Source organism: Salmo salar, chromosome 22, assembly GCF_965601325.2.
Source record: "Salmo salar chromosome 22, fSalSal1, whole genome shotgun sequence".
Lineage (NCBI taxonomy): Eukaryota > Metazoa > Chordata > Actinopteri > Salmoniformes > Salmonidae > Salmo > Salmo salar.
The window spans coordinates 10,746,068-10,756,692 of NC_138312.1; positions in this window are offsets into that span (position 1 = coordinate 10,746,068).

The window sequence follows — 10,625 nt, forward strand, 5'->3', positions numbered from 1 at the left end:
TGATATAAAGAATGATGGAAAAACACTTTGGAGTACTTTTAAATGAAATTATGGGCAGAAAGACAATTTCAACTCCATCTTTCATCGAATCAGATAGCTTATTCATCACAACCATTTGATGTTGCCAATTATTTTAATGATTATTTCATTGGCAAAGTGGGCAAACTTAGGCAGGAAATGCCAACAACGAACAGTGAGCAATTGTACTCATGCATAAAAACACAAATATTGAAGAAAAGCATTGCAAGTTTACATTTTGTAAAGTTAGTGTGGGAGAGGTGGAAAAATTATTGTTATCGATCAATAATGACAAACTTCCTGGCATTGACGACTTAGATAGAAAGCTACTGAGGATGGTAGCTGACTCAATAGCCACTCCTATCTGTCATATTTATAATCTGAGCCTAGAGGAAAGTCTTTGTCCTCAGGCCTGGAGGGAAGCCAAAGTAATTCCGCTACCCAAGAGCAGTAAAGCGGCCTTTACTGGTTCTAACAGCAGACCTATAAGCTTGCTGCCAGCTCTTAGCAAACTGTTGGAAAAAAATGTGTTTGACCAAATACAATGCTATTTCTCTGCAAACAAATGAACAACAGACCTTCAGCATGCTTATAGAGAAGGGCACTCAACACGTACTGCAATGACACAAATGACTGATGATTGGTTGAAAGAAATTGATAATAAGCAGCCTTTGATATTATTGACCATAACCTGTTGTTGAAAAAACGTATGTGTTATGGCTTTTCAACCTCTGCCATATCGTGGATTCAGAGCTATCTATCTAATAGAACTCAAATGTTTTTTTTTTAATCGAAGCTTCTCTAATGTCAAACTTGTAAAGTGTGGTGTAGCGTAGGGCAGCTCTCAAGGCCCTCTACTCTTTCTACTGTCACGTCCTGACCAGTTAAGGGGTTATTTGTTATTGTAGTTTGGTCAGGACGTGGCAGGGGGGTGTTTGTTTTATGTGGTTCGGGGTTTGTTGGGATATGTGTTTATGTAGAGGGGTGTTTGTTTAGAGTATTCTGGGGTTTTTGGTTATGTTCTATGTTTTGTATTTCTATGCTCTGTCTATGTTGTGTATTTCTTTGTGTTGGCCTAGTATGGCTCTCAATCAGGAACAGCTGTACATGGTTGTTGCTGATTGGGAGTCATACTTAGGTAGCCCTGTTTTCACCTGTCCTTTGTGGGAAGTTGTTTTTGCATTGCTGTGTGTAGCCTGCAAGACTGTTTGTCGGTCGTTTGTTTTCATTATGTGTTCAATAAAAGTAAATATGAGCACTCAACCTGCTGCGCCTTGGTCTACTCCATACGACGACCGTTACATCTACTTTTACCAATGACCTGCCACTGGCATTAAACAAAGCATGTGTGTACATGTATGCTGATGATTCAACCATATACACATCAGCAACCACAGCTAATGAAGTCACTGAAACCCTTAACAAAGAGTTGCAGTCTGTTTTGGAATGGGTGGCTAGTAATAAACTGGTCCTGAACATCTCTAAAACTAAGAGCATTGTATTTGGTACAAATCATTCCTCAAGTTCTAGAACTCAGCTGGTAATGAATTGTGTGGCTGTTGAACAAGTTGAGGAGACTAAATTACTTGGCGTTACTTTAGATTGTAAACTGTCATGGTCAAAACATCCAGATTCAATGGTTGTAAAGATGGGGAGAGGTCTGGCTGTAATAAAGAGATTTTTTGACACCACACTCCAAAAAGCCAGTTCTGCAGGCTCTAGTTTTGTCTAATCTTGATTATTGTCCTTTCGTGTGGTCCAGTGCTGCAAGGAAAGACCTAGTTAAGCTGTAGCTAGCCCAGAACAGAGCTGCACATTTTGCTCTTAATTGTAATCAGAGGGCTGATATAAATACTATGCATGCCAGTCTCTCTTGGCTAAGAGTTGAGGAGAGACTGATTGTATCCCTTCTTCTTTTTATAAGAAACATTAATGTGTTGAAAATCCCAAATTGTTTGTACACATAGCTCGGACACACACACTTATCCCACCAGACATGCCACCAGGGGTCATTTCACAGTCCCAAAATCCAGAACAAATTCAAGAAAGTGTACAGTATTATATAGAATCCCTAATTGCATGGAACTTCCTTCCATCTCATATTGCTCAAATAAACAGCAAACCTGGTTAAAAAAAAACAGATAAAGCAACACCTAGCGGCACAACGCCTCTCCCCAAATTTGACCTAGATAGTTTGTGTGTATGCATTGATATGTAGGCTACATGTGCCTTTTATAAAAATGTATGTAGTTCTGTCTTTGAGCTGTTCTTGTGTATTGATGTTCTGTATTATGTCACACTGTATTATGTTCATGTTTTGTGTGGACCCCAGGAAGAGTAGCTGCTGCTTTTGCAACAGCTAATGGGGATCCTAAAAAAATACCAAAATACCAAAAATGAAACCATTCGTTTTAGAGAATGTTTCTTTGGAACCATCAGGTGACCTCCTGACAATTGATAGACATAAATGTTTTTGAAACGTTCCCATGAAACCTGTCTAGAACATTAAAGTGGAACTGACAGCGTTCTAACTACTTTGCAGATATGAAACAAACAGACAATCATAATATCAGTCAAAAATATCAAATTCCCAATTTATGCTACAAAGCCAACTTTATAAGAGGTTTTAAAAATAGATTATATTTGACTCAACATTCAAAATGCAGTATAGAGGTGTTCACATGCTAGTCGGAACTAGGAAACTCTTGCTAATTCATTGAAGACGGCATGTGATTAACTACAACCAGTTAGCAAATTGGACATTTCCTCAGTTTCCTAGTTCTGACTAGTAAATGAAAGCAGCATAATGCTGTGTTCGTAACCAAGCGGGAAGTGAGAATTAATCACATACTAGTGGGAAAAATTCACTTGAACGGCCCTCCAACTGGTATTAACTAATGGGAAACTTTTCAATTATCCTGAGGGCCCACTTCTCCCACATTTTGGCCTCTGATGTCACCTACTAAGGAATTACCTTGATAATAGCATTTTCTGCAGTTATTTGCAATAAAACATTATGAATAAAAAGCAATCTACTAATAGGGTTTTTGAACACAATAATGTGTTTTTACAAGCATGATAGTTGTACTTTTTAGTTTATGGTTTACACAGCTTGTTTGCCATTAGCCAATCAGCGTTTCTCAACGAGTTCAAAGCACATGAACGCATCCAACTGGTATTTACTAACCATCTCCCACATGGTTATGAATGCAGCATTAAATTGGCTACATTGGATATACAAATGTACCATTATACAAGATTATCCTCATTAAACTGGATGGACATCAGAAATAGTCGGAAGTTCACATACACTTAGGTTGGAGTCATTAAAACTCGTTTTTCAACCACTCCACAAATTTCTTGTTAACAAACTATAGTTTTGGCAAGTCGGTTAGGATATCTTCTTTGTGCATGACACAAGTAATTTTTTTTACGATTGTTTACAGACAGATTATTTCACTTATAATTCCCTGGATCACAATTGCAGTGGGCCAGAAGTTTACATACACTAAGTTGACTGTGCCTTCAAACAGCTTGGAAAATTCCAGAAAATTACATCATGGCTTCAGAAGCTTCTGATAGGCTAATTGACATCATTTGAGTCAATTGGAGGTGTACCTGTGGATGTATTTCAAGGCCTACTTTCAAACTCAGTGCCTCTTTGCTTGACATCATGGGAAAATCAAAAGAAATCAGCCAAGACCTCAGAATTTTTTTTTTTTTTATCTTGGGTCAAACATTTTGGGTAGCCTTCCACAAGCTTCCCACAATAATTTGGGTGAATTTTGGCCCATTCCTCCTGACAGAGCTGGTGTAACTGAGTCAGGTTTGAAGGCCTACTTGCTCGCACATGCTTTTTCAGTTCTGCCCACAAATGTTCTATGGGATTGAGGTCAGGGCTTTGTGATGGCCACTCCAATACCTTGACTTTGTTGCCCTTAAGCCATTTTGCCACAACTTTGGAAGTATGCTTGGGGTCATTGTCCATTTGGAAGACCCATTTGTGACCAAGCTTTAACTTCCTGACTGATGTCTTGAGATGTTGCTTCAATATACCCACATAACTTTCCTCCCTCATGAAACCATCTATTTTGTGAAGTGCACCAGTCCCTCCTGCAGCAAAGCACCCCCACAACATGATGCTGGTCGATCTCTGTCATGGTCACAGACCTGGTTTCATCCCATGAAATTCAGGTTGCTGGCATCCAAGATGTTGAGAGTTCAAATCTCAGGTGTGTTTGTGTCCCAAGTGTACTAACCAATGTTGAAGTCAATTCCATTTTAAGTTCCTGTCAATTCAGGAAGTAAACCAAATTCCACTTCCTATTTTTCCAGTATTAAAAAAGCATTACAAATAATTGGAATTAGAATTGGAATTTCTGTGTACTTCCTGTATACAGTTCAATGTTCTTTATTTACTGACAAAATACAGTTCAGCTGTAGAAATACATTAAAGTTGTTTCCACTATTTTCACCGTAACTCAGTAGCCGGTAACTTACTATAAAATAATAAGCGCGTCTAAACTATCCTATGCATGCCAGTAGATTTGCAGAACTGGACAAAAAGTAGACTGTCCAAGTTCATTGCGATTGACAGTAAATATTTAGCAAAACACTAATACAGTATCTTATTACTGTATAAATGTACCATAAAATGACCAAAACTTCCCACAAAGCAATGGCAAACAGTGTGGTTTCCTGTTATCACATGTTGAACCACATAATTTCACATGTGGAAAGTCACTTGATTTCACACGTGATACATGAAATTTCACATGAAAACATGTGTTTTTGGAACACGCCACATGACAGTTCACATGTGAAAACAAGTGTATTTGGAATAATTCACGTGATATTTTTTGGGGGGGAAAGTTCACGTTTTTCACAAGTTCATGTGTTATCACTGTTTTGCTCAAGTATGACCTGCCTGGGATTTGAACTCACAACCTCTGGATTTCAGGTACCCTGACCTATCTGCTGCGCCACAAAGTCTACAGCATTCCCATACACATTCAATACCTATTTTCTCATCATTGATTACATTGACTTATTTCAGCAATTGTAGGGTTTTCTGTATAGTTGCCCAATGTTGGTGAGACATATTATTCTGTTTTAATGTTACATCTGAATTACTATGATACATATAATTGCTTTTCTTGAGTGTATAACAAAAGGCTGAGATGTACTTTGAAGTCCAAAGTCTAGGAATAGAAGTAAAATCACTTATTGACATAGACATTGTGGTAGCAGGATGATCAGAATGCAGTGAACCAAGAGAGTTCAAATCTCAGGTAAGGCCATGTTGAATAATAATTACTGTATAAATAAACACACAATGTAGTCAAATATGTACATTAAAAACACTATGTTAAAAGCACTGTGTGTGTATCATAATGACAAATTCTTATTTGCAGGACATCAGCTGTGAAATCTCATGTGAAAATGTTAATCCACATGTGAAAGTTTATGTGATCCCATGAAAATCCACATGTGAAATATCATCACATGTGAAGTGTTCCAAGAATGCATGTTTTCATATCATTTCACATGTGAAAATCCACAGGTGAAACTTCATGTGAAATATCTCATGTGAATGGTAAACAAAAAAAACATGGTTTCACATGATTTCATATCTGCAAAACATGTGGAAATGACACATGTGAAATCATGTGATTTTCTACATGTGAAATGATGTGTCTTATCCGTACGGGATGTGTAGTATATAAAACATCAGTGTCTCTCTGTTTCAGAGAGACAAATGTATTTTGCAGTATAAACATGTGAAATGGGGCTGCTAAGACATCCAATGTATTTTTATGTCATATCCATCAACAACCAAGGATGGTTCAAAATGATTCCCAAGATGTAGTATGGAAAAACTAGTACCATGTCTAGACATCGGGAGACGTTAGAATGTTTAAATAAAACAACTTGGCCATGAAGAAGTTTCAGTAGATTAGGAACTCATTCCTATAAAGCTATATGGTGTATAATGTACAGTGTAAAGTCATACCACACAATTATATTACTTCTTATTGAAATTTAAGTTGTGAATAATTTGTATAAAAAAAAATCTATAAATGACAGCATGCTAAAAACAAATATATTTTAAATGCAACTGTAACATGCTAAAAACAAAATCCATATCTACACAATATAATCACATCAGCAACAGCAAAATCTCTCAGAAAAGTGTAAATGCCTGTTCTCAGTATTGAATAACTTGAATACAGATTGTATTACAACTTTTGTGTTTTGTCTGAATGATTGTTCAGTACAGTAGTAAATAGGAAATTCAGCGTGTGTGGTAAAAGATCCTGAAAAAACATCAACTAGATAGTTGCATTATCGTTGAGTGAACATTGAAATGTACTAGTGATGGGGACAGATATGGAAAATCCATCCAATAAATTAGATAATGATAGGCTCACCATTTCGTATTTTTAACTACCATTTTATACAATAGAAAAAATACAACATACACATTTAAAAATGTTGTTTTTGAGCACTGAACAGAATGAATAGTAGATGGTAATGTTTTAAAAAAAAAGTTTTTTAATGTATATTTTATTAACCCATCCACCCTCTTCAGAGGACACACATCTGTTTTGTTTTTTTACAAGTTTTCTGCAACATATACATACATTTTACATACATGGTACTTTTATATACAGCAATCACATATCGGTAGTACATTACCGAACATAAACTCTTTAATGTTACAGGCTTTGGTTTTTCCATTTATGTTTTGAGGTTGGACTTTAACATGTATAGCTTGTTAGCACGTAGGGATCACCGATTGGTGTCACCTCGTTAGTCAGTATGCGTTACACCTGGGTAAATTTTGTGGTCGCTCATGGTGGGTGTCTTTTAGGTCTCAGTTGTTGTTGCTATGAAACTTTCAGTGGACACCCCCATGACCATGAGTGTCTTTTCAGAACCCCTCCTAAAACCCCACCTGTTTCGTTTTGCTTATTGTCAGTGACTCTTTGTTAGTTCCGCCTTCTCTTTGAGCGACAATTTTAGAATTTCTTGCTGGGGAATGTAACAGTAATATAATTTTCCAAACAGTATTTGACTATAACTGGACATGCAATTTTTTTTATTTTATCCAATGGCAGGTTGTGAGCATGTTGAGAAATATGTCAGTCTTACAGTTTCATTATCCTTATACAGTACATACTGTAAAGCAGTTGTATGCCATTTCTGCCCCCCCCCCCCCGCCCATGCAACGTTGTACAAGATCACCTTTTTTTTTGTGACTTGTCCACTGATACAGTATCGCCAAGGGCTGGGAATTGCCAGGGACCTCACAATACAATATTATCAGAATACTTTGGTGCCTATATGATATGTATTTGGGATTCTCACGATTCTATGTATTGCGTTTTGATACTGTGATTTTATTGTGATTTGATGTTCCAAAAATATTGCTCACCATATGTCTGCTGCAGAAGGGCTTGGACGGCTTCCAAGGGGCGCAGCGGTCTAAGGCACTGCATCTCAGTGCATGAGGCATCACTACTGACCCTGGTTTCATTCCAGGCTGTATCACAACTGGCTGTGATTGGGAGTCCCATATGGCGGCGCACAATTGGCCCAGCGTCATCCGGGTTAGGGTTTGGCCGGGGTAGGCTGTCATGTACACATGTAGAAGGGTGCACACGGGACTGTCAAATTAATGTACACTATGTATTTGGTTTTCAATGGAGCTTATAAAATTCAGCCTTTGATGCTGATGAATGGATAAGAGTAATCCTTGACTGATCTGGGGAGTTAGGGGTTGCTGTAGGAGAAATCAACTGTTGATGAATGGGTCTACTCCATAGACCCAAATAGAACTGAATGAGTGATGACATCCGTGCAGGAAATCCCAACCCGACAGAGAACAGAAGAAAGAATAGCATGTTATGTTTCATTCGGACTAAATGTCAGATGCTAGAGCTTGGCGCAAGCAACGCCAGGATAGTGGGTTCGATTCCTGGGACAACCCATATGGAAATGTTGCACACATGACTGTCAGGTTTGGATAAAAGTGTTTGCTAAATGGCATATTATTACTACATATGATTGTTTTCAGTAAGTGTCGAAGAAAGCATAAACAAATTAACTTTTGAGCTGCATAAACATCTGAACTTGGCTGGGTCTAGTGTATGCGTGCAGGTCAAAACTTTATCTGTTGATGCTTTTTTTGACACTTACTGGAAACAGTCATATGTATTATATGCCATTTAGCAGACACTTACATATGGGTGGTCCCAGGAATCGAGTCCAGTATCCGGGCATTGCAGGCTCCATGCTCTACCAACTAAGCTACAAATGACCACATACAGTCCATTTGGAAAGTATTCAGACCCCTGGCCTCTTCCACATTTTGTTACGTTACAGCCTTATTCTAAAATTGAATAAATCGATCTACACACAATTCCCCATAATGACAAAGCAAAAACTGTTTTTTAGAAATGTTTGTAAATGTATTAAAAATATTTATAAATGAAATTTCACATTTACATAAGTATTCAGACCCTTTACTCAGTGCTTTGTTGAAGCACCTTTGGCAGCGATTACAGCCTTGAGTCTTCTTGGGTATGATGCTAAAAGCTTGACACACCTGTATTTGGGAAGTTTCTCCGATTTTTCTCTGCAGATCCTCTCAAGCTCTCTCAGGTTGGATGGGTAGTGTCACTGCACAGTTATTTTCAGGTCTTTCCAGAGATACTCGAGTCCGGGCTCTGATGGGCCACTCAAGGATATTCAGACACTTGGTCCAGAAGCCACTCCTGCGTTGTCTTGGCTGTGTGCTTACGGTCATTGTCCTGTTGGAAGGTGAACCTTCGCCCCCGTCTGAGGTCCTGAGCACTCTGGAGCAGGTTTTCATCAAGGATATCTCTGTACCTTGCTCCGTTCATCTTTCCCTCGTTCCTGACTAGTCTCCCAGTCCCTGCCACTGAAAAACATCCCCACAGCATGATGCTGCCATACTTCACCGTAGGGATTGTGCCAGGTTTCCTCCAAGTGTGACGCTTGGCATTAAGGCCAAAGAGATGAATCTTGGTTTTATCAGACCAGAGAATCTTGTTTCTCATGGTCTGAGAGTCCTTTAGGTGCCTTTTGGCAAACTCCAAGCGGGCTGTCATGTGCCTTTTACTGAGGAGTGGCTTCCGTCTAGCCACTCTACCATAAAGGCCTGATTGGTGGAGTGCTGCATAGATGGTTGTCTTTCTGGAAGGTTCTCCCTTCTCACTGAGGAACTCTGGAGCTCTGTCAGATTGACCATCGGATTCTTGGTCACCTCCCTGACCAAAACCCCTCTCCCCCGATTGCTCAGTTTGGCTGAATAAATGTTTTGGTACCCTTCCCCAGGTCTGTGCCTCTACACAATCCTGTCTCTGAGCTCAATAGACATTTCCTTAGACCTCATGGTTTGGTTTTTGCTCTGACATGCACTGTCAACTGTGGGAACTTATATGGACAGGTGTGTGCCTTTCCAGATCATCTCGTATCAATTCAATTCACCACAGGTGGACTCCAATCAACTTGAAGAAACATCTCAAGGATGATCAATGGATACACCTGAGCTCTATTTCGAGTCTAATAGCAAAGGGCCTGAATACTTATGTAAATAAGCTATTTCTGTGTTTTATTTTCTATAAAAAAAAAATTTAAATACTGTTTTTGCTTTATCAATATGGTGTAGTGTCTCTAGATTGATGAGGAAAAACGTTTTTTAATACATTTTAGAATTAGGCTGTATCGTAACAAAATGTGAAAAGTCAAGGGGTCTGAATACTTTCTGAATGCACTCTAAGTATACTACTACGTCTGGAAGCCATCCAATGTAAATAGTTTGTCACATTTCGGGTCATTGTTAATTGCACTTACCGCTTCAATTAAATGATAAACATGAAAGATGATTCATTCCTAAGAAAATTGCTTTAAGTATAACTTGCCAGCCCATGATATGTATCATTAAATGTGACTATCCTTTTATTTAAATTGCACAATTGATTGATTTTATTCCTCTATGATTTTAATCAGCATTTTTTTTATATACTTTTAATGTAAGGTGTCCTTGAGTATCCTGAAAGGTGTCCTGCAATTAAAATGTATTATTATTAATATTATCCTAGAGGGTTTGGACAGACATATGCCTAAGCCTTCTGCTGCATAGGCTTTCTGGCTGGCTAGTGGAGTCATGTGTGGAATGCCAGTAATTGATGTTGTCCCCATTTCTTTTACCCATTAACTTATATGTCTGTTTTTTTACACCTGCAGTGTGCATGGTTATGCTGAAGCAAACTCAGTGCCAGCGAGGCTGCTAAAGGGGACTGGGTATCATAGGAATTCAACAAGTATTTATATTTTTTATTTAACTAGACAAGTCATTTAAGAACAATTTTTTTTACAATGACAGCCTAGGAACAGTGGGTTAACTGCCTTGTTCAGGGGCAGAACGACAGATTTTTACCTTGTCAGCTCAGGGATTCGATCTAGCAACCTTTCAGTTACTGGCCCAACACTCTAACCACTAGGCTACATACTGCCGTCATAACCCAATTACATGACTATTGTTAACTGGTCGCTTTTCAATCCCAGCCTGTATTACC